Genomic DNA, 22,674 nt, shown 5'->3' on the forward strand with positions numbered 1-22,674 from the left:
GACCCAACAAGCCTTGGCAAGCGGAACCCACGCAGGATGGAGGACTTGCTTCTGGTGCAGACCAGGAAGGTCTGGGGTGCTTCTCTTTCACAGAGGAGCGGGTGCCAGTCTGGAGGAGCCGGACCAGCAAGTTGGAAACAAAGGTTCGTTGTCACAGAAGTCACTAGCCAACGGGCCAGCAACCGGACAACACGTCGAGCAACTCAGGTGCAGAAGGGCCCCACGCAGAACACGTGAAGTGTGGGGAGCTGATCTTCGTTGCAGATGGTGCTCAGGATGGGGGCTTCTCAATTCCCCAAGCACAGCCTCGAGGGAGCCTTGGAAGTCGCGCTAGTCAGGCACTAGACACTTTTCCCAAGTCGCCGGTCCCACGACCCTTGTCACCTCCACGGGTCTCAGCTTCGCTGGAGATGTGGATCTGGGTCAGAGGTGTCCGGAAGTCTTTGCGCTGGTCAGTCTCTGCAGTCGTCCCTCGTAGGATCTGTCGCAAAGCAAAGCAGCGGTCGCTGGATGGTGCCTGGTTGCCTAGGGTGGTCACTCCTTGGCCACAAGGGAGATTTCTTCAGTCTTCTTCCTGAGGTCGAATGTCGAAGGTCCAGAGTTTCTGTACAAGTTGCAGATTCAGGTTAATCTAATTTAGCAGGGCTCAGATACCTACTGATATACTGGGCTAGTGGGCTGGGCTACCTGCAAGGTCCCTCCTATGGGTGGGACCAGGAAGGGGAGTGGTTACACCCCCTTTCCTTTGTCCAGTTTCGCGCCAGAGCTGGGGCTGGAGTGCCCCAGCGCCGGTTTGAACTGGACTATGCATGGGACACCTTGTGTGCCCCAGGCAGTGTCTAGTTTCATTCAACCCTCCCTGCCCCAATACACTAAATCCTGTCTAGGGTGGTGCTCGCACCTCCCAAGGCAGGAAACCTATTGTCCAAGCCTCCCTCGCTGGAAGGACTCCCAGCAGCAGGAGGTCAGACTTGTATCTGTGGCAGCAGCATCCATTTTGTGATGGTGGGGCTCTGGTTAACTTTAACCGTGTAAGTAGGTTACAACATGTCTTCTCTCTCTAGAAGGGAGGAATAATATCCTCATGGCCAGGAATGGTATGGGGGTATTATTCCAAAGTGTTAGACACCTTACACGACATGTTTTGATAAAGCCAAACCATAGTTACCATAACCGTTTAAGATTATAAGGCACTTTAAGAGTATATGGTAGGCTATAACATAGAACAGCTATAAGGACATGGTTCCGAAAGCTGCAGACAGGCTCAGCTCATGCTAGAGCACCATCTCACATGTTACCAAGCACTCTGCCTCCAGGATTGTTAAGGCCTGCCATAGGAGTGGCTGATAGGTACACATGTGTCTATATATAAGGTAGGTATAGGAATACTACACCTAAGCAAGGAGTGATTACACGACCTTGCCCCAGCTGAGTGATCAGCCAGTTGTGTCATAATGTAAGGCCAGGCCAGGGGTGGCATAATACATGCTGCAGCCCCTGGTAGGCCTAGGGTACACCTATGCCCTGGGTACCTAAGGTACACTGTACAGGGGCCAATAAGGTGATCCTAACCAATTGGGTTATGCACCTAAAGTACATAGTATACATTTAGAGAGAGAACAACAGGGCTGTGGGTCTGATTGGCAGGCCCACAGCCACATCTAAGTCGAAAACCAGTGAAGCAAAAGCAAAAAGTGGGGGTGAACATAGAAAGCAGACCCTACTCTCCTACACAACCCCCCCCCCCCAAACTTAGGGACATTAAACTAACCTTGACCAGTTGAGTCTTCATGTTCTAAGTGGAAATATCTGGAGAGTCCATCTGCATTGGCATGGTCAGTCCCAGGTCTATGTTCCACTGTGAAGTCCATCCCCTGTAGGGAAATCGACCACCTAAGAAGTTTGGGATTTTCACCCTTCATCTGATTTAGCCACAAGAGGGGCTTATGGTCTGTCTGAATATTGAAGTGAGTGCCAAACAAGTATGGCCTCAGCTTCTTCAGGGCCCAAACCACAGAAAAGGCCTCCCTCTCAATAGCTGACCAACGTTTCTCTCTAGGGGTCAGCCTTCTACTAATAAAAGCAATGGGCTGGTCTTGACCATCTACGTTCAGTTGTGAAAGAACAGCTCCCACACCCAACTCAGAAGCATCTGTCTGGACTATGAACTCTTTGGAGTAGTCTGGACTTTTCAGAATAGGTGCACTGCACATGCCTGCTTCAGGTCATCAAATGCTTTTTGACAGCTCACTGTCCACTGAACTTTCTTTGGCATCTTCTTAGAGGTCAAGTCATTAAGTGGTGTCACAATGGACCCATAGTTCTTAACAAACTTTCTGTAGTACCCAGTCAGGCCCAAGAAAGCTCTGACCTGAGTCTGGGTAGTTGGAGGAGTCCAGTTCTTTATGGTCTGGATCTTGCTCTCCAGTGGTTGAACCTGACCCCCACTGACTAGGTGGCCCAGGTATACAACCTTGCTCTGCCCTATCTGGCACTTAGTGGCCTTGATAGTGAGGCCTGCCTTTTGCAGGGCCTCTAAAACATTCCTCAGGTGGACCAGGTGATCCTCCCAGGTGGAGCTAAAGACAGCAATATCATCAAGATAAGCTGCACAGTAGTCATCCAGGCCTGTAAGGACTTTATTCACCAACCTTTGGAAAGTGGCAGGTGCATTCTTCAAACCAAAGGGCATTACCACAAATTGATAATGTCCTCCTGGGGCAGAGAAAGCAGTTTGGGCCTTTGCACCCTCAGCTAGTCTGATCTGCCAGTAGCCTGCTGTCAGGTCAAATGTGCTCAACAACTTGGCAGCTGCCAATCTGTCAATGAGCTGATCTGCCCTAGGTATTGGGTGGGCATCTGTCCTAATGACAGCATTGAGACCGCTGTAATCCACGCAAAACCTCATCTCTCTCTTACCATCTTTGGTGTGAGGTTTTGGCACAAGAACTACAGGACTAGCCCAAGGGCTCTCTGAAGGTTCAATGACTCCCAGCTCCAACATCTTTTGTACCTCAACTTTTATGCAGTCCCTGACATGGTCAGGTTGCCTGTAGATTTTACTCTTCACAGGTAGACTGTCACCAGTGTCCACCTCATGGGTGCACCAGTTTGTCTGACTTGGGGTCAGAGAGAACATATGTCTGTAGGATTGCAGAACGTGTTTGCAGTCCTGTTGCTGATGTTCAGTGAGGCTGTCAGAAAAGACCACACCATCAACTGAGCCATCATCAGGGTTCTGAGTCAACAGGTCTGGGAGAGGGTCACTCTCTTCCTCCTGTCCCTCATCTGTAGCCATGAGTAAGCCCATGTCTGCCCTGTCAACATATGCCTTCAATCTGTTGACATGAAGCACCCTGTGGGGGCTTCTGGGAGTCCCAAGGTCCACCAAGTAGGTGACTTCTCCCTTTTTCTCAACAATAGTGTGGGGTCCAGACCATTTGTCTTGAAGTGCTGCTGGGGCCACTGGCTCCAACACCCACACTTTCTGCCCTGGCTGGTAAACAGTCAGCACAGCCTTTTGGTCATGCCAAGCTTTTTGGAGTTCTTGGCTTGCCTCAAGGTTTTTAGAAGCCTTCTTCACATACTCTGCCATCCTGGAGTGGAGGCCAAGTACATAATCCACTATGTCCAGTTTGGGTTGTCTGAGAGGCCTCTCCCATCCTTCCCTTACTAAACACAGGGGTCCCCTTACAGGATGCCCAAACAAAAGCTCAAAAGGGCTGAAGCCAACCCCCTTTTGTGGGACCTCCCTGTAAGCAAACAGAAGGCAGGGTAAAAGGATGTCCCATCTTCGCCTAAGCTTGTCTGGTAAACCTTTTATCATCCCTTTTAGGGTCTTGTTGAATCTCTCCACAAGCCCATTGCACTGTGGGTGATAGGGTGTGGTGAACTTGTAGTTCACACCACACTCCCCACCACATCAGGAGGGTTTGCCACACCAACTGCATCTTTTGAGGTTCTGCAAATGGATTACATCCAGCTTGAATGCTGTAATAACCTGAAGAATGTCCTAGTAGTGGTATGTGCCTTTAGTAAGTGGATTGAGGCGTACCCTACAAAAGATAATATAGCTCTTACTACAGCAAAGGTGCTTCCAAAGGAGTTTTTCCCTAGATTCGGCATTTGCTGACTTTTGTAGAGTGACAATGGACCCCATTTCATTGGGCAAGTTGTTGAGTATGTCTTGAAAGGATTGGGAATCAAGCAGAAGTTTCATGCTGCCTTCCACCCACAATCAGCGGGGCTAGTGGAATGATACAATTCCACCCTCAAACTTAAGTTGGCAAAAATGCAGGCTTCCACATCTCTGAAATGGCCTGATGCACTACCTTTGGCATTGCTGTCTATTAGATCGGTGCCACATACACGATCTGGCCTCACACCGTATGAAGTGGTATTTGGAAGGCCTGTGAATATTTGGGGGATTCCTGAGCCAGGTCCTATACATGATGTACCATGTGTCTTGATGAGTGACTACCTGTCACAGTTGACTGACAGCTTGATATCTATTCATCAACAGGTTCGAGAAGCTCTTCCTGATAGGTCGCGAGGTGAGGGCCATGATCACCGGCCTGGCAATCAGGTGATGATCAAAGTCTTCCACAGGTCGAATAGCCTGGAACTGTGGAGGCGCGGCCCAGAGCAGGTGCTCTTGGCAACCAGAACTGTAATCTGAGTGACCAATAGAAAAAATTGGGTTCACTCCACCCATTGTAAGAGAGTGCCGTCAGCTCTGGTGGAAACTGCTGCACTCGTAGACCATCGAGACATCCTGGACACAGAGAGGCCAAGCCATTTCACCTGAAGAACCTGAGGAAGTCTTCCCAGACCACACGATCCCTGGTGCATCTCGATATCAGCTGCAACCCCGGAGAGAAACTGAATTACAGAAAAAGACTGGTTGAGCAACTGTCCTGGCTTAGTGAAAGACTGAGCGAAGAGGGGGGGGATCTTTTTCTTAGTGACACCCGTCTTAACTCTCAGTGAAGAAACCAATGGCTGCCCAGGACTTTAGAGCTCCATCTGCTTTGTTACTTCAAGATAAACATGCCTATTGAAAAGACATCGACTGCTGCGAGAATCTGCAACAAGAAGACTATGTTCATTGTTGGGTTTACTTTCAGTGTGATTATTATGGCAGTAATAACTTGGGTTGTAGAGGAAGTGGCTCCTGCTCTACAAATGCTGACTACCACTACTCCAGCCCCCATTGAGCATCATTATTTCCCCTTTCCCTATCATGAGCAGCAGCACAGAAGGTCCTACCTCAATAATACGTTCATTCAGATGTTGCACCACACCCATAATGCTACGAACGTCACCAACTGTTGGGTGTGTGGAATGATGCCAGCTTCTCAGAAAAAGGGAGGAACACCTTTCATTCCTCTACCGTTTTCACACAATGTTTCTTGTCAAGCCTGGTGCGCATTGCTGTGGGCTTCTGAAGTTGCCAATATTACTGATGCTGGTGTAGGGAGACTAAATTTTCATCTTAATAAAGTATGCTATCCTGATAAGGAAGGAGATCCACAGGCTAAAGGAACTGTATGGGAAATGGAAGAGTATTGCCGAGGAAACTCCTCCATGCGCTATGTTTTCCCAAACACTCGAACAACTAAGGGAAACGGACCTCCTGTTATAGCTGTTACTAGAGCTCGAGCAGACTTGTGTGTGAACAGTGTTGGAAGAATTGCCGTTTGGAAAAGCCACTGTACTCTGGTGTTGAATATTACTGGGGTAAATAACAGCAGTTTTATGTCATCACATAATACCTACTTCATATGTGGGAATAAAGGATACTACCATCTACCCATTGGATGGTCAGGAACTTGCTATGTGTCCTTTTTGTTGCCACCTGTGTTTTTGGCTCCTGCATCCTACCATAAAGACTATAAACTGTATAATGACATTTCCAAGAACCGATACAAGAGGACAATAAATCATGATGAGGTGGATCAGACTGACACTGCACTGCAGCAATATGTCGACTTTAATATGGGATTGTTCTTCTTTGTTGGTGCCGCCTTAAACAGCCGGAAAATCAGACGCTTAACATGTGCTGTAGAGGCTGTGACCAACTAGACAGCTATGGCACTTGGAAACATCACAGAAGAACTGCAAATTGCAGGGATTGTGGCGCTCCAAAACCGAATGGTACTCGGCGTCGTGTTGGCTGGTTGAGGTGGTGCATGTTGCATCATCGGGAGCAGTTGTTGTGTTTACATCTCTGATCACACCTCTTCAGTTTTTGATGCTATCTATAAATTGCATAAAATCGCTGCTGAGATTCACCCCGATACCGGAACATGGACTTTAACCGGTTGGTTGTGGACACTATTTGTTACCTGGGGCTGGAAACTGTTGACAGTTTTATGTATATTCTTTGCAATTCTACTATCATGCTGTTTAATGCTTTGCTCCCTTTGTGCCACTGCTTGTATACCTACCAAACACAACATTAAGAATGTAAACACTCAAAATGTATTAGACCAAGAAGTTAATCAGATGATGCAAATTGATATACAAGATGTTTTCTTTGTTCCTTCTAAATCATAGATGTCTTCAGCTAATGCTAAAAGGGTCGTCTGTGGAAACTAGCAGAGATCACTGTTAGCATGAGCTGAAGCCATTTTGTTTGTGGCATCCATTTTAGTTAGCCATGTGTTTGCCATGTGCTTCCCCGTCTTCGCTGTTGCCTGCTTCTCTATTACGCCTGAGTCATCATCTATAGTTAACTCCTTCAGCACTGAGCCTGAGCACTGCGCATGCTCAGAAAGGGCTGTAGCTGCTTGAATGCACCTGTTACAAACATAACTGTCAGGCTATTTTAACTGTTGTAAGCAAATATGTAGCTCCTCCCACTCTGTTGACTAAGTGATTTTCATGTATCCTTATATGTGAATATCTATTTGTGTGTACACTTGTACTGCCTCTTTTTGAACCTCCATGCTTACACTGCAACTATCACAGTATATAAGCACCATGGTTTCTGTACTTCATGTGCTGCCTCATACATTGCCTGAGGGTTATGTATCGATGTAGTTCCACTCATGAGGTTTAATAAACTATTTCTTTAATATTACAGCTTCCGTGCCAATCTCTATTTTGTCAGTCTAAAGGACTAGTGCGCAAAGAAGGGCGAACCCCTGGACCGGTGAACCTCTAAAAGGCTCACCCCACAAGCTGACTTTGTTATTGCTGGCCTTAAGACTTTGCACACTTTACCACCTCTCACCAGTGCTAAAGTGCTTGTGCTCTCTTCTTGAAACAGGGCAAGTTTGATTTATACCCAGTTGGCATATTCTATGTACTTGTTCCCTACTACAGTTGCATTATCTGCGCCCAGGGCCTGTAAATGAAATGCAACTTGTGGGCATGCGGCACTGATTGTGCCACCCACTTAAGTAGCACTTAAAATAAGTGTTGGACTTGGCCCTTTTTGCAGGGTCATCCCTGAACTTTTTGCCTTCCTCCTGTATTTTTTCTGACCTGTTGTTGGCTGTTTTATGACTCTGGGCACTTTACCACTGTTGATCAGTGTTAAAGTGCATATACTCTTCCTATTGTAAATTGATGTATGAATTGGTGATTCCATAATTGACTGATTTGGTTTACTTGTCAGACCCTAGTACAGTGTACTGAGTGTGCCCAGGGCGTGTAAATCCAAATGCTGCTGGTGGGCTTGCAGCACTGATTGTGCCACCCACAGATGCAGCCTTGTAAAATGTGTCTAAGGTCTGCCATTGCAGAGCCTGTGTGCAGTCTGGTACTGTCATGCTGACCGGGCAAGTGCACCCACTTGCCAGTCCCTAAACCTTCCCTTCTCTTCATATCAGATACCCCTATGGTAGGCCCAAGGGCAGGGTGCATTGTAGGTGTTGGACCTGTCAGCCCTAGGGTGGTCTCCCCAATTATTTTTGATCGTGCCTCATTTTTTCCACCCTCATTTTGATGTTGGACTTAGGTCTCCGGGCGCCTTTTCATTGCCAATCAGTGTTAAGGTGCAGGTGCTCCCTTCTCCCAAGATGGCTGCCACGGGCCCCTGCTACTGCAGAGTGGTCTTTATTAGTAGCACCCTAGCTGCCAGGAGCTGGCTGGAACCCCACAACAATTTGTCCCATAGGTAGAATGGGGAAGCTCCTGGAATGTGCTGGAACCTTCTAGAAGGGAGGTGTGGTTTTACTTTTGCAGCCTTGGCTAGAGGTCACCTGACCTAGGGATACATAAGTGAGAGGGGGAACTTTTTCTAGTCAGTTGGCCAGTGGGGTAAAGCAGAGCTGGAGAATCCATGCAGGAGTGTAGGCGGTAGGGCCTAGCCAGGGACTTATGCCTCTGAGAGTGACAGGATTTAGGCGCTGCCTCTTAAGTGAGTGAGGGATCCTGTGAAACCCACTGATCTTGCCCAGCAGTAGGAGGACCCAGGGAACCTCTGCCCAGCCTGACTAGGAAGGACCTAGTCGCCAACTCAACTCCTACCCCCCTGTAAGAGAACCCCTTAAGGGCGCCAGATACATCTGCGCCATCAAGACTTTCAAGAGCAACTGATTGCCTGACCTGAATGATGAGACTGCGTGTCCAGACTGAACCTTGAAACTACCTACCTAACCAATGGTGGTATCGCTGAGGATCAACCAGGTCTTAGCGCTGTGACCCCTGCGCTCCCTGACCTGACCTGGGATCCCCGGCAGCATGCTCCGTTAAGCGCGGAGCCCCCAGCTTAATTGGAGCCCCCCCCCCTGTGGTGCGGAGGCTGAAGCGCGCTCACCGCTGCGCCCCGGAGGCTGGAAGAGTGCCCCTCATCGTCGCAAGGCCCGAGGAGAAGCCCGGGGCCCCGTCGCTGCCGTCGCAGCTGTGGTGAAGGTGCGTGAGGCCGTGACCGACCCCCGTCGCAACAGGATCGCCTGCAGACTTCGGAGCCGGTGTGGACGCCTTCCCGACGTCGAGCAAGGTAAGCCCGGAGGTTTGGGACTGACCCAGGTGCGCCCCCTACAGGCTGGGAGCCACACCGCACCCTGAGCCCGGGTTCCCTCTCTGTGGGAGTCCCCTGGTCACCACGACAGAGAGACCCCTCCGAGGGATTCGCCCCTTGTTCCCCACTGACTATTCCGGAACTTTGTGTCTCCCGAACTGCACCGGAGTACGAGAGGCTCGCTTCGCGCGACTCGTCGTGCTCCGTGAACTGCTCCGTTCTGAAGTACTCAGTGCTACTGATTACGAGTAGCGCGCTGTTCTAAATGCTCTGTTCTGAAGTATACATTGCTATTGATCACGAGTAGCGCTATGTTCTAAATGCTCCGTTCTGAAGTATACATTGCTATTGGTTACGAGAAGCGCTATGTTCTAAATGCTCCGTTCTGAAGTATACATTGCTATTGGTTACGAGAAGCGTTATGTTTGAATGCTCAGTGCTGGCGTATTCACTGCTTACTGATTACGAGTAGCGTTATGTTCCAATGCTTAGTGCTGACGTATTCACTGCTTACTGATTACGAATAGCGTTATGTTCCAATGCTTAGTGCTGACTTATTCACTGCTTACTAATTACGAGTAGCGTTATGTTCTAATGCTCAGTGCTGAAGTATTCGCCGCTTCCTGTTTACGAGTGGCGCTATGTTCTAGTGCTCTGCTCGGAAGTATGCACTGCGTGCTGGTTACGAGTGGCGCTATGTTCTAATGCTCTGCTCTGAAGGTGTTCGTCAGATTTGTCCTAAGGTAACGGTAGGCCCGCGAGGTCTGCCCTGGGTCCCTGCACGCCCCCAGGAGTAGCGCTACAATCCCCAAACCCTACCACGGGGAGTAAAATATACAAGGTACTGGTGAATATTATACTGGTGAATATCATACTGGTGAATATCATACTGGTGAATATCATACTGGTGAATATGGTGCTGGCGGATCAAACGCTGACATAAGTGAATTGCCATTGTCATCTCCTTAACTCAATTTATATCTCATGAAGTGCATATATATGTTATGAACTGCATTTATCTCGAACTGCTTGGATAAAACTTGAGTTATTTGCATAAATCTCTACAGTGTGGCCTCCCTTATTGTGTGCGTTCCTTGCTTCAGTGGATGTGCGTGTTGTATGGTCGCTTTACACACAAGCCTTTGGGTGCCCAGCCGCTCGTGTCACGTTACCCCCTTAGGGCCTGGAGACCCCAGGTCTTACATTGTTGGCGAGCGGTGGGATATTAGGACCTGTGACCATACAGCACCCTTCCGTAAAGCGGAGGGTGCCACAATTAAACACCTGTTGTTTCAAAGCTCTGCAACTAGTAATTGCTGTATTTATTGATTCCGCTGTCCAGGCCGAGAGTGTAAAAGAATCCTGGTTAGCTGGTAACTGTCACCCATATCCTAGGAATTTCTTCCTTAGTATCTAGGTCCCCATCTGTCAAGATGGAATTCCGGTTAGCTGACCTCGAGGGGTACTCGGTGAAGCAACTGAGAGAGTTCGGGCAGGGGATGGGGGTGCCTGGGGTGCGGAGGGCCAAAGGACCGGAACTCCGTACCGCCATAAGGGCATGGGTAGAGGCCCAGCCAGAAGGGAGAGAGGATGAGGGACAGGAGGCGCCAGATGCACCTCAGGAGGAGAGCGCCCAGGAAGTACTAGACATACTTAATGTGGATATGTCTGAAAATGTGCCCCCAGGGAGACGTTCTGGGGCCAGTAGTAGGACAGGGTCTAGGAGGAGCGCGTCTCCAGAGGAGTACGAGGACAGGAGGGAAGAGAGGCAATTAAAGTGGGAGCTAGCGAAATTGGAACATGAAAGAGAAAGAGAAAGAGAGAACAAGAGATGGGCAATGGAGGAAAAGAAGCTGGCGCACGAGCTTCAGCTGATGAGTTGGAGCTGCGCGCCCTCCAATTGAATGCATCCAATAAGGACAATGGTGGCAGCATACCTAAGGAGTCTCACGAGTCAAAATTCTACCTACCTAAGGAAGTCATTGCCAATTACACAGTGGGGGACGACATTGCTAAATGGTTGGAGGCATACGAGGTAGCCTTGACTGCCCATGGGGTACCCGAGAGTAATTGGGGAGGTGGTTTATATCGGTATATACCTCCCAATGTCAGGGACACCCTGCTATATTTGGCCAAGGCGGATCAGGTCAGGTATGCCCCCATGAAAGAGGCTTTACTGAAAAAGTTTGGTCTTAACCCCGAGAGGTACAAGCAGAAGTTCCGTGGCAGCCATAAGCTGTCCACACAGACATGGGTAGATTTTTTTGATTATGCGAGAAAGGCACTAGATGGTTGGGTGCGTGGCAGCGAGGTGCAGGACTACCAAGGGGTGTACAATCTTTTTTTATGGGAGCACCTCTTGGATAAGTGCTTTCCGGAGCTGCGCCAACATCTGGTGGACCGCAAGTTGATGGATCCCCGTGAGCTTGCGGAGGAGGCAGATATTTGGGTGAGCACCCGGGTGTCTCACAAGGGCCCCGGGGGAGATGGCTCGAAAGGCGGACAGGGTTTCCCCCAGGAGAAAGAGGGGGGGAGATAAAAAGGTGGAGTTCTCTAAAGGCCCCCGAAATAAGTTTGGGAAGGGAGTAGGAACCCCACCCCCGTCCAATTCCACAAGACCCACTTACCCTGACAGGAGTCAGCAGTCAAGGATTGTGCGGTGCTACGAATGTGGGGAGATTGGACACTACAAGGGAGATCCCAAGTGTCGCAAGCGACCCCCAGCCCCAACGGGCGGGAAAAGTCCCGGGGTGAGTAGTATAGCGCTTGGGGTGGAGCTGCCCTTAGATAGGGAAGGGGAGTGGACAGGCCTGACCCTGGTTTCACTCGGGGATAGAGAGGTGGTCCCCGTAGTGTCCCTGCCCCCGAACACTGCTAAATATCAGCAGAGGGTGAGAATTAACGGGGAGGAGGTGGAGGCTCTGAGGGACACAGGTGCCAGCATGACCACTGTAGTGAGGCGCCTGGTGTCCCCAGACCAAGTAGTCCCCGAGGAGTTCCATCCGGCCGTGTTGGCTGATGGCAGTGTGAGTCACTATCCAGTGGCTCGTGTTCCATTTGAGTGGGGAGGAGTCAAAGGCCTACTAAGAGTTGCGGTGAGCCCTGCCTTGCCTGTGGGGTGCTTGCTAGGGAACGACCTGGAGCACACCAAGTGGAAAGATGTCGAGTTTCGAGCTCACACCGAGATGCTGGGATTACCAGGGTGGACTTGCGTAGTCACGCGGTCCATGGCTGCCCAGCATGAAACTCACCCGGGGTTGGAGCCTGGAATCATGGCCCAACCCAACACCAGAAGAGGAAAGAAGAAGGTGGTAGAGGACACGCCCCGTGAGATGGATGGGGAGGCCACAGAGGTGCCCCCGGAGTCCGTGGAGGTGGATGTCGTTCTCGTGGAGGACTTGCCGACCCTTGCTGACTGGCATGTGGGAGGAGGCCCTACCCGGGAGGAATTTTGTCAGGCACAAAGGGCGTGCCCCACGCTTGAAGGCATGCGGCGACAGGCCGAAGCCCAAGTGGCCAGTCAGGAGATGGGAGGATATCATGTGTATTGGGAGGATGGTCTCCTATACAGTGAGCCCAGGGTGCCGGTACATGGATCTTCGAGGGCCATAGTGGTCCCCCAATGTTACCGGGCCTTCCTGCTGGAGTTAGCGAACGAGATACCCTTAGCCGGACATCTGGGTCAGGACAAAACCTTTGCACGGTTGGTCCCTCATTTTTATTGGCCCAGGATGAGGATTGCCTCAGACACATTTTGCAAGACCTGTAAGTCTTGTCAGGCAAGTGGCAAGACTGGGACTAAATTGAAGGTCCCTTTGGAACCGCTCCCCGTGGTCGGGACCCCTTTCGAGAGGGTCGGTATTGATATTGTTGGGCCATTGGACCCTCCGACCGCAGCGGGACACCGGTTCATTCTGGTTTTGGTGGACTACGCCACAAGGTACCCAGAGGCTATTCCTCTGAGGACCATCACTGCACCGGTGGTGGCGCGGGCACTAGTGGGGATTTTTACCCGAGTGGGATTCCCCAAGGTCGTGGTGTCGGACAGGGGCACCAATTTCATGTCGGCCTACATGCAGGCCATGTGGAAGGAGTGTGGGGTGACCTACCGGTTCTCCACTCCTTACCACCCCCAGACTAACGGACTTGTAGAGCGCTTCAATAAGACATTGAAGGGTATGATCCGGAGCCTGCCAGAGGGCTTGAGGCGTAAATGGGACGTCCTCCTCCCCTGCTTGTTGTTCTCCTATCGGGAGGTACCGCAGAAGGGAGTCGGGTTCAGCCCGTTTGAATTGCTCTATGGCCATCCCGTTAGGGGTCCCCTCAGTTTAGTGAAAGAGGGGTGGGAGAAGACTTCGCAGAAGCTTCCCCGTGACATTGTCAGCTACATGCTGGCGTTCAGCAGCCAGATGGCCAAGCTGTGGAAGGCGGCCTCAGAGAACCTAGAGGCTAGCCAGACCGTGATGAAGGAGTGGTATGACCGCAACGCTCGTACGGTCGAGTTGGACGTTGGACAGAAGGTGTGGGTCATGGAACCTGGGGAGCTTTGTGCCCTCCAGGACCGGTGGACTGGTCCGTACGACATTGTGGAGCGACGAGGCCAGACCACATACGTAGTGGATTTGAAGACCCCCCGACAGCCCCTCAGGGTGCTCCACGTCAACCGCCTGAAGCCGCACCATGAGCGATCAGAGCTTGCTCTCCTGATGGTGACGGATGGGAGCGAAGAGGAAGAGACAGAAGCTCGTCCTGACCTTCTAGCGGTACAAGAGAAGGATGGTTCGGTGGAAGGTGTAGTCCTCTCCCCATCCTTGACCCCAGAGCAACAGAGGGACTGTCGCCATGTCCTGGGACGGTTCGCCTCGTTGTTCTCCCTCACGCCTGGAATCACTCATCTGTGTACCCATGATGTGGACACAGGGGACAGCCCCCCGGTGAAGAACAAGTCTTACCGGCTCTCTGACCGAGTGAAGGATAGCATCCAGCGTGAGGTGGCAAAGATGCTGGAGCTGGGGGTGAAAGAACCTTCCAGCAGCCCGTGGGCTAGTCCAGTGGTGTTGGTGCCGAAAGCGGCCCCACCGGGTACGACACCGGAGCTTCGGTTCTGTGTGGACTACCGGGGGTTGAACTCTGTCACGAAGACAGATGCTCACCCCATCCCACGTGCAGACGAGCTGGTGGACCGGCTGGGAGCAGCCCGGTACCTCAGCACCATTGATCTGACATCCGGATATTGGCAGATTGCCATGGCCGATGGAGAAAGGGAGAAGATAGCGTTCTCCACCCCCGAGGGCCACTACCAGTTCCGAGTGATTCCCTTTGGGCTCAAAAATGCTCCGGCCACATTCCAGCGGTTAGTGAATCAGGTACTATCTGGTCTGGAGTCCATCTCAGCGGCCTACCTGGATGACATAGATGTCTTCAGTGGCACCTGGGAGGACCATCTGCAACACCTCCAGGAGGTATTGCAGGCGCTGCAACGTGCTGGCCTAACAATTAAAGCCAGCAAGTGCCAGATTGGACAGGGATCTGTCGTGTACCTGGGACACCTGGTGGGCGGAGGTAAGGTGCAACCCCTCCAGGCCAAAATAGAGACCATCTTGGCTTGGGAGCCCCCCAAGACCCAAACCGAGGTCCGAGCTTTCCTCGGCCTCACTGGGTATTACCGCCGGTTCGTCAAGGGATATGGTACCATCGTAACCCCCTTGACGGAATTGACCTCGAAGAAGCAACCTCGCATGGTCATATGGACAGCTGCATGCCAAGAAGCCTTTGACACGCTGAAACATGCGATGTGTACCGCTCCAGTACTAGCAACACCGGATTTCAGCAAGGAATTTATTGTGCAGACCGACGCCTCAGAGCACAGCATAGGTGCGGTGCTCTCGCAACTCAACACCGAGGGCCAAGATCAACCAGTGGCCTTCATATCCAGAAGACTCCTTCCTCGGGAACGGCGATGGAGCACCATTGAGAGAGAAGCTTTTGCGGTGGTCTGAGCTCTGAAGAAGTTGAGGCCATACCTCTTTGGAACTCACTTCCTCATTCAGACCGACCACCGTCCCTTCGCTGGCTCATGCAGATGAGAGGCGAAAACCCCAAGTTGTTGAGGTGGTCCATTTCCCTACAGTGGATGGACTTTCGGGTGGAACATCGGCCCGGAGTTGATCACGCCCATGCTGACGGTCTCTCCAGGTTTTTCCGCCTTAGTGATGAGAACTCCCTAGAGGTTGGGTAGCTCTCCCCTCTTTCGGCTGGGGGGGACGCGTGTTGGACCTGTCAGCCCTAGGGTGGTCTCCCCAATTATTTTTGATCGTGCCTCATTTTTTCCACCCTCATTTTGATGTTGGACTTAGGTCTCCGGGCGCCTTTTCATTGCCAATCAGTGTTAAGGTGCAGGTGCTCCCTTCTCCCAAGATGGCTGCCCCTTCTACTGCAGAGTGGTCTTTATTAGTAGCACCCTAGCTGCCAGGAGCTGGCTGGAACCCCACAACAATGTTGCGACACCAGCCCGCCTTTTTTGTCCCATAGGTAGAATGGGGAAGCTCCTGGAATGTGCTGGAACCTTTTAGAAGGGAGGTGTGGTGTTACTTTTGCCGCCTTGGCTAGAGGTCACCTGACCTAGGGATACATAAGTGAGAGGGGGAACTTTTTCTAGTCAGTTGGCCAGTGGGGTAAAGCAGAGCTGGAGAATCCATGCAGGAGTGTAGGCGGTAGGGCCTAGCCAGGGACCTATGCCTCTGAGAGTGACAGGATTTAGGTGCTGCCTCTTAAGTGAGTGAGGGATCCTGTGAAACCCACTGATCTTGCCCAGCAGTAGGAGGACCCAGGGAACCTCTGCCCAGCCTGACTAGGAAGGACCTAGTCACCAACTCACCCCCTACCCCGCTGTAACAGAACCCCTTAAGGGCACCAGATACATCTGCGCCATCAAGACTTTCAAGAGCAACTGATTGCCTGATCTGAATGCTGAGACTGCGTGTCCAGACTGAACCTTGAAACTACCTACCTAACCAATGGTGGTATCGCTGAGGATCAACCAGGTCTTAGCGCTGTGACCCCTGCGCTCCCTGACCTGACCTGGGATCCCCGGCAGCGTGCTCCGTTAAGCGCGGAGCCCCCAGCTTAATTTGAGCCCCCCCTGTGGTGCGGAGGCTGAAGCGCGCTCACCGCTGCGGCCCGGAGGCCGGAAGAGTGCCCCTCATCGTCGCGAGGCCCGAGGAGAAGCCCGGGGCCCCGTCGCTGCCGTCGCAGCTGTGGTGAAAGTGCGTGAGGCCGTGACCGACCCCGTCGCAACAGGATCGCCTGCGGACTTCGGAGCCGGTGTGGACGCCTTCCCGACGTCGAGCAAGGTAAGCCCGGAGGCTTGGGACTGACCCCGGTGCGCCCCCTACAGGCTGGGAGCCACACCGCACCCTGAGCCCGGGTTCCCTCTCCGTGGGAGTCCCCTGGTCACCACGACAGAGAGACCCCTCCGAGGGATTCGCCCCTTGTTCCCCACTGACTATTCCGGAACTTTGTGTCTCCCGAACTGCACCGGAGTACGAGAGGCTCGCTTCGCGCGACTCGTCGTGCTCCGTGAACTGCTCCGTTCTGAAGTACTCAGTGCTACTGATTACGAGTAGCGCGCTGGTCTAAATGCTCTGTTCTGAAGTATACATTGCTATTGATCACGAGTAGCGCTATGTTCTACATGCTCTGTTCTGAAGTATACATTGCTATTGGTTACGAGAAGCGCTATGTTCTAAATGCTCCGTTCTGAAGTATACATTGCTATTGGCTACGAGAAGCGTTATGTTCGAATGCTCAGTGCTGGCGTATTCTCTGCTTACTGATTACGAGTAGCGTTATGTTCCAATGCTTAGTGCTGACGTATTCACTGCTTACTGATTACGAATAGCGTTATGTTCCAATGCTTAGTGCTGACGTATTCACTGATTACGAGTAGCGTTATGTTCTAATGCTCAGTGCTGAAGTATTCGCCGCTTCCTGGTTACGAGTGGCGCTATGTTCTAGTGCTCTGCTCGGAAGTATGCACTGCAAGCTGGTTACGAGTGGCGCTGTGTTCTAATGCTCTGCTCTGAAGGTGTTCGTCAGATTTGTCCCAAGGTAACGGTAGGCCCGCGAGGTCTGCCCTGGGTCCCTGCACGCCCCCAGGAGTAGCGCTACAATCCCCAAACCCTACCACGGGGAGTAAAATATACAAGGTACTGGTGAATATTATACTGGTGAATATCATACTGGTGAATATCATACTGGTGAATATCATACTGGTGAATATGGTGCTGGCGGATCAAACGCTGACATAAGTGAATTGCCATTGTCATCTCCTTAACTGAATTTATATTTCATGAAGTGCATATATATGTTATGAACTGCATTTATCTCGAACTGCTTGGATAAAACTTGAGTTATTTGCATAAATCTCTACAGTGTGGCGTCCCTTATTGTGTGCGTTCCTTGCTTCAGTGGATGTGCGTGTTGTATGGTCGCTTTACACACAAGCCTTTGGGTGCCCAGCCGCTCGTGTCACGTTACCCCCTTAGGGCCTGGAGACCCCAGGTCTTACAGTAAGTATAAGGTAGGACATGCCCTGATGTATGTGGCATGTTCTAATAGTGAATTACAGCCATTTTCGTGTTTCACTATTGCAAGGCTACCTGTTCTCCATAGGCCAGAATAGGCAGTTTGGTTATTACATTTTATAATCCTAAACTGACTCAGGGAACATGGTAGAAATTCGAATTTAGTATGCCTGAACTCAGAATGATAAAATACATCTTTTAGTGAAGTTGGTTTTAACATTCTGTGTTTGAAAATACCACTTTTAGAAAGTAGGTATTTCCTTGTCTGACCATTCAAACCTGCCTCTGCTAGGCTGTGTGTATTCCTTTGTCTGGAGTTTGAGTGACAGGGCAGGGGAATTTCAGGAGACAGGGTGAGGTGTCCCAGTGGTGAATAGAGATCTCTGCATCCAGATGGGTGGGAGGAGTTGCACCTGGGAGCAGAATAGGGCTGTGCCTGCCTTCCACAATGCTGGCTCCACCTCCTGGGGAGCGGCTGATGTCTCTGCCCTGCACAGTGAATGAAGAGAAGGAATCCTGTCAACAAAGTGCTCCAGTGCTATACTTGCCTTCCACAATGCTGGCTCCACCTCCTGTGGGGCGTCTAATGTTTCTGCCCTGCACTGTGAAAGGAAAGGAGAAGTCTGGTAAACAGAGTGCTCAGGAACTGGTTTGGACTGGGCACAGGCCCCTTTGCCTTCAGAGGACAAAGGATTTCTGGGTATAAATATTGGGACCCTGATCCCAAGAATTTAGATCCTGCTTGACAAGAAGAACCTCTGCCTGAGGAGAAGGAACTGGGAAAGCTGTAAGGAGGAGTACTGTCCTTGACCTGGGGGATTGGCCTGCATTGGTTGCCTTGCTGCTGAAGGAGAGGAGAAAGACTACAAAAGGCTTTATTTCAACTTGTGCTTAAAAAGATCTCCAAGGGCTTGGAATAGAGCTTGCCTCCTCCTGAAGTCTCAGAAACAACAGACTTCACCCCCCGGCTCCCCAGAGTTCTTTGGAAGTGCTTGCTGCTGTTGTTGGGCCTTCTGAGGGACTGCGTGTCGCAAGGAGCTGGAAGCGCGACTTAAGGAGAAGCGTGCCGCCGTCGGAGCTGTTGTCGTCGCATCCCGTAAAGGGTGTCACCGATGCAGCCTCGCATCGATCGGAAGCGTCTCGCATCGTCAAGGAAGTGTTTTGCAATGCCGAAGAAGCGTGTCGCCATCGCAGCCATCGTAGCTGACGCCTTGCACGGCCTCAAGAGAAGAGTCTCGCATCGAGGAAGAAGTGTGTCGCCATCGCAGCCATCGTAGTTGTCGCACTACACTGCATCAAGAAAAGCGCCTCGCATCCACGGAGAAGCGTGCCGCCGTCGGAGCTGCTGTCGTCGCACCGCGTAAAGGGTTGTCGCCGCTGCAACATCGCATCGAGCGGAAGTGCCTCGCAAACTTCGGAGAAGAGTGTCGCTGCCAAGGCCGCTGCCGTCGCATCGCGTAAAGGGTGTCTCCGCTGCAGCTGATGCATCAAGTCGAGTCTTCTCGCAACATCGGAGGAGCGTGCCGCATCTGGAAGATCTTCACGTCTTTATTTCTTTGCACCAAAAACTTCATTGCATCAACCTCGTTGCAACACTTTCATTGCCCTGCCTGTCGCATCTAAAAGGTACATTGACTTAAAGTGTCGCATTTAAGAACTTAAGAGAACTAAGCAAACTTCTACCATCTAAAGTAACAGTAGCGTGTGTTTTTGTCGTTTAATGGTCTTGTGATAAATCTATATAAAGAATACTTATTTTTGATATAAAACCTGTGTGGTGTCCATCTGTAGTGTTGTCACTTGGTTACTGTATGTGTTCACAAATGCTTTACACACTGCCTCTGAGATAATCCTGTCTGCTCGTGCCAAGCTACCAAGGGGCTGAGCAGGGGTTATTTTAGGAGTGTACCCCCTTACCCCGACTAGAGGAGAGGATCCCTATTTGTCACAAGTGCATACCTGTGCCAACTAGAGACCCCCGAGTCTAACAATAAGTCTCAAGCCTGCCATTACAGCCTGTGTGTGCAGATTTCAACTGCCATTTCGACTTGGCAAAATAAACTTTTGCCAGGTCTAAACCTTCCTTTTTAATACATGTAAGTCGCCCCTAGGGTAGGCCACAGGTAGCCCAGAGGGCAGGGTGTAATGTATTTAAAAAGTAGGACATGTACTTTAAATTTTATTCACGTCCTGGTAGTGAAAAAACTCTTACGTTTTTTTTTCACTACTGCAAGGCCTACCTCTCCCATAGAATAACATTGGAGTTATACTATTACATTTATTAAGATGTAACATCCAAACAGGTAACTCATTCATGTTTGGTGTCTTTGGAATTGTAATGAAAAATCCTACCTTATGGTGAAGCCAGATTTTGAACTGCAATTTTGAAATATAGCGCTAGCTAGCCCCGTAGGTATCAGAGCGCTTTACATGGTCGTGATAGAAAACAGTAATGCAGGCATGCAATGAACATATGAGACAGTAGTTCAATAGACAAATGGTATCTATCAAAGGTGCAAGTTGAGTGACCAACACTAGAGACACCATTCGAGAAGATCTAACAGTCAGAAGCACAAAAACGAAAGAGAGAACCGCTGCATCAGACAGAGGATCTAGGTCTGATAAGGCGATACTTTACTAAGATCCATAGACTAGGAGTGACTAAGTCACAAGTTCAGGCCAACTGCACAGGCCACCCACAGAGTCCCAGTTATGCCCACTGATCAAAGTACCTTAAATACTGGTTTGAGGAGTGTTGCGAGTGTCCATGCTGAAGATGCATTGTGCAGCCAAAGTGATGCATCAGTTCCGAGAGACAACAAGACTGTGATGCAAGAATCTGCATAGTCATCAAGGATCCGGCCGATGAGGGTTTGCGATGCGAAGTCCGACATTGAGGGTGAATCATGCAGTCAGGGTGATGCAATGGTTTCGAGAAGCTGCTAGACTACACTGCAGAGTCTGGCATCGTCATTAAGGCTGCTATCAATGAGGGACGTGAGGGCCTCTGCCGCGGGTGCATCTCACAGCAGCAGTTCTGATGAGGTGTTGGGAAGCAATGCAGGTCTTTAAGACGCTGGAGAGCCATGCATTGGCTATGATGCGTCTGTTCTGCCTGGGGTTGCACTGCGCAGCAGAGGAGATGCTTCAGGTCTGCTGCGTCCACATAGATTTGCAGAGGACATTCGTACCATTTCCAAGGGTCCAGGATTGGGGTGGCACCACATGTCAGCGTAGACTCACAGATCGCAGAGTCCAGTTAGTGGGCTCAAGGTTGTAGGAGGCAAGTGTTCCTGAGACTCAAGCCATGAGGCCAGCTAACGAGCCCTTGCAGTCACTCTGGGGTCCTGGCTTGAAAAGCACTCTCCAGTATAGGCATGGCTCCTTTGCTACACTTGTTCCTTGTGTGCCATTTGGATTTTTTACCATCCCAATGACTTTAGTGATGTAACATTGATGGCATCTTCCCCACTCTGAACATTGTTCCAGTGCCACTGGCCATGGCTGTATGTTCATGAGATGAAGTATGCCATATACCTACACTCCCCTTCAATAACAGAGGGTCTTTATTTACCCTAGCATGAGCAGCTGGAACTAGTATCTGTGGGAGCAGAGGGAAAGATGACACAGAGAGATCTTTGTCTGTTTCAAACATGTTGCTGCCCCACTAAACACAGACACACGTGGTCCCTCTTCTGTTTCCCACTTCAGTGCAATCCTGGCTGATTAAGTGGCTAATACATTTTAAGAGAATATTTCTCCTGTAGTTGTGCACCCAGAGCAGACATGTAAGAGTTCGGCCCCGTCAACATTTATTAATGACTCAAGAGTGGTTTATGCAGTCTAACAACAGCGTTGTTTACTTTCAGTACAACTTTTTTTAATCGGAAAATATTTTTGTGTGTGAAAGTTTAATGTGGCAGAAAACAATTCTATTTCAAAGGGAGTTTCTACTATTTGTGTCTGAAATACAGATAGATGTCAACTATCCCATATATAAAACTGAACCAATGGGGAGATGTGGCCTAAAGGCCAGAGCAGTTGACTTGGGACCTTGGCATCTGGTTGGAATCGTGGAGTCAACTCTATGCTTAATCACCCTGTGCCACAATAATACAAATATCTGATTAGGCATTTATGTACAGGATTCTAAAGCCATTGGGCCAATTTCGAGCTTTATAAAACTACAATAAAAAAATATTTACACATCCGTGAAAATGAACCTAAACTGGGAATTTGCAACGAAATAGTGGAAATTGGTTCCAAAGGGTTTTCAAACTCACAGAAAACAAGCGCATTCTAAAGACAAATGTTTCCCACCTGTTAAAATATAAGAAGTAATTTTAAAATCGTTGTGAGGGGTTCTGGAGTGATACTTCGAAAATGGTTGCTTTGCTTGTGGGTTTCCTGAAGACAGGAGCAGGAGTACAGCATTGTAGTGCTCACTCCTTTATGTCAATCATTTTGAGATTACATGCATTATTGTTTTGCTTGTGCTATCGGTATCCTTGTGGTATTGCTTCCTTGTCCCTTTCTTCCTTCCTTATGCGTGTGTGCGCGCGCACCAGGCGTCTCGCGTGTGGTGTTTAGAGACTCTTGGGTTTTTAGGTCTCGCGAGCCAAAGGCTCGAAGAGACATTTTATATCTGGGCTTTTCAAAGTGCTGCCGTGGCCTAAAGCTACAGTGCACGTGAACGTGCACGTGCGCAGCGCCATGTGTCTTAACTCCGTTGGCTTCGTAATCACGATCACTTTCACTTTCGCGGGCTCCTCTGTTGCTGGCATTCCCCCCTCGCTTCTCGCCCAGCCCTTCTTGTTAAAGCTGCAGGCGTATTAACGCAATACTGCATTTCAACTCAAATATTCTTGTGCATGGAGCCAGTATTTGTATTGGGGCATTTAAACATCTATAACCGAGTGTTTGACAACATAAGATGAAAGTAATTTACCGTTGCGATTCATCCTGGCGTTTCTTAACCCCGCAACGGAGCTGAAAGTTAATTAACATGGCCACGTGTCACACAACCAAAGCAACTTATCGCAGTGCTTTCCAAGGTTCCCTAAACTTGTTTTTTTATTTAAAGGGTAGCACAGTTGTCTGTTTCCCTGTCATGATTCT

The sequence above is a fragment of the Triturus cristatus genome, chromosome 5_2 (assembly GCF_964204655.1).
Source record: "Triturus cristatus chromosome 5_2, aTriCri1.1, whole genome shotgun sequence".
Lineage (NCBI taxonomy): Eukaryota > Metazoa > Chordata > Amphibia > Caudata > Salamandridae > Triturus > Triturus cristatus.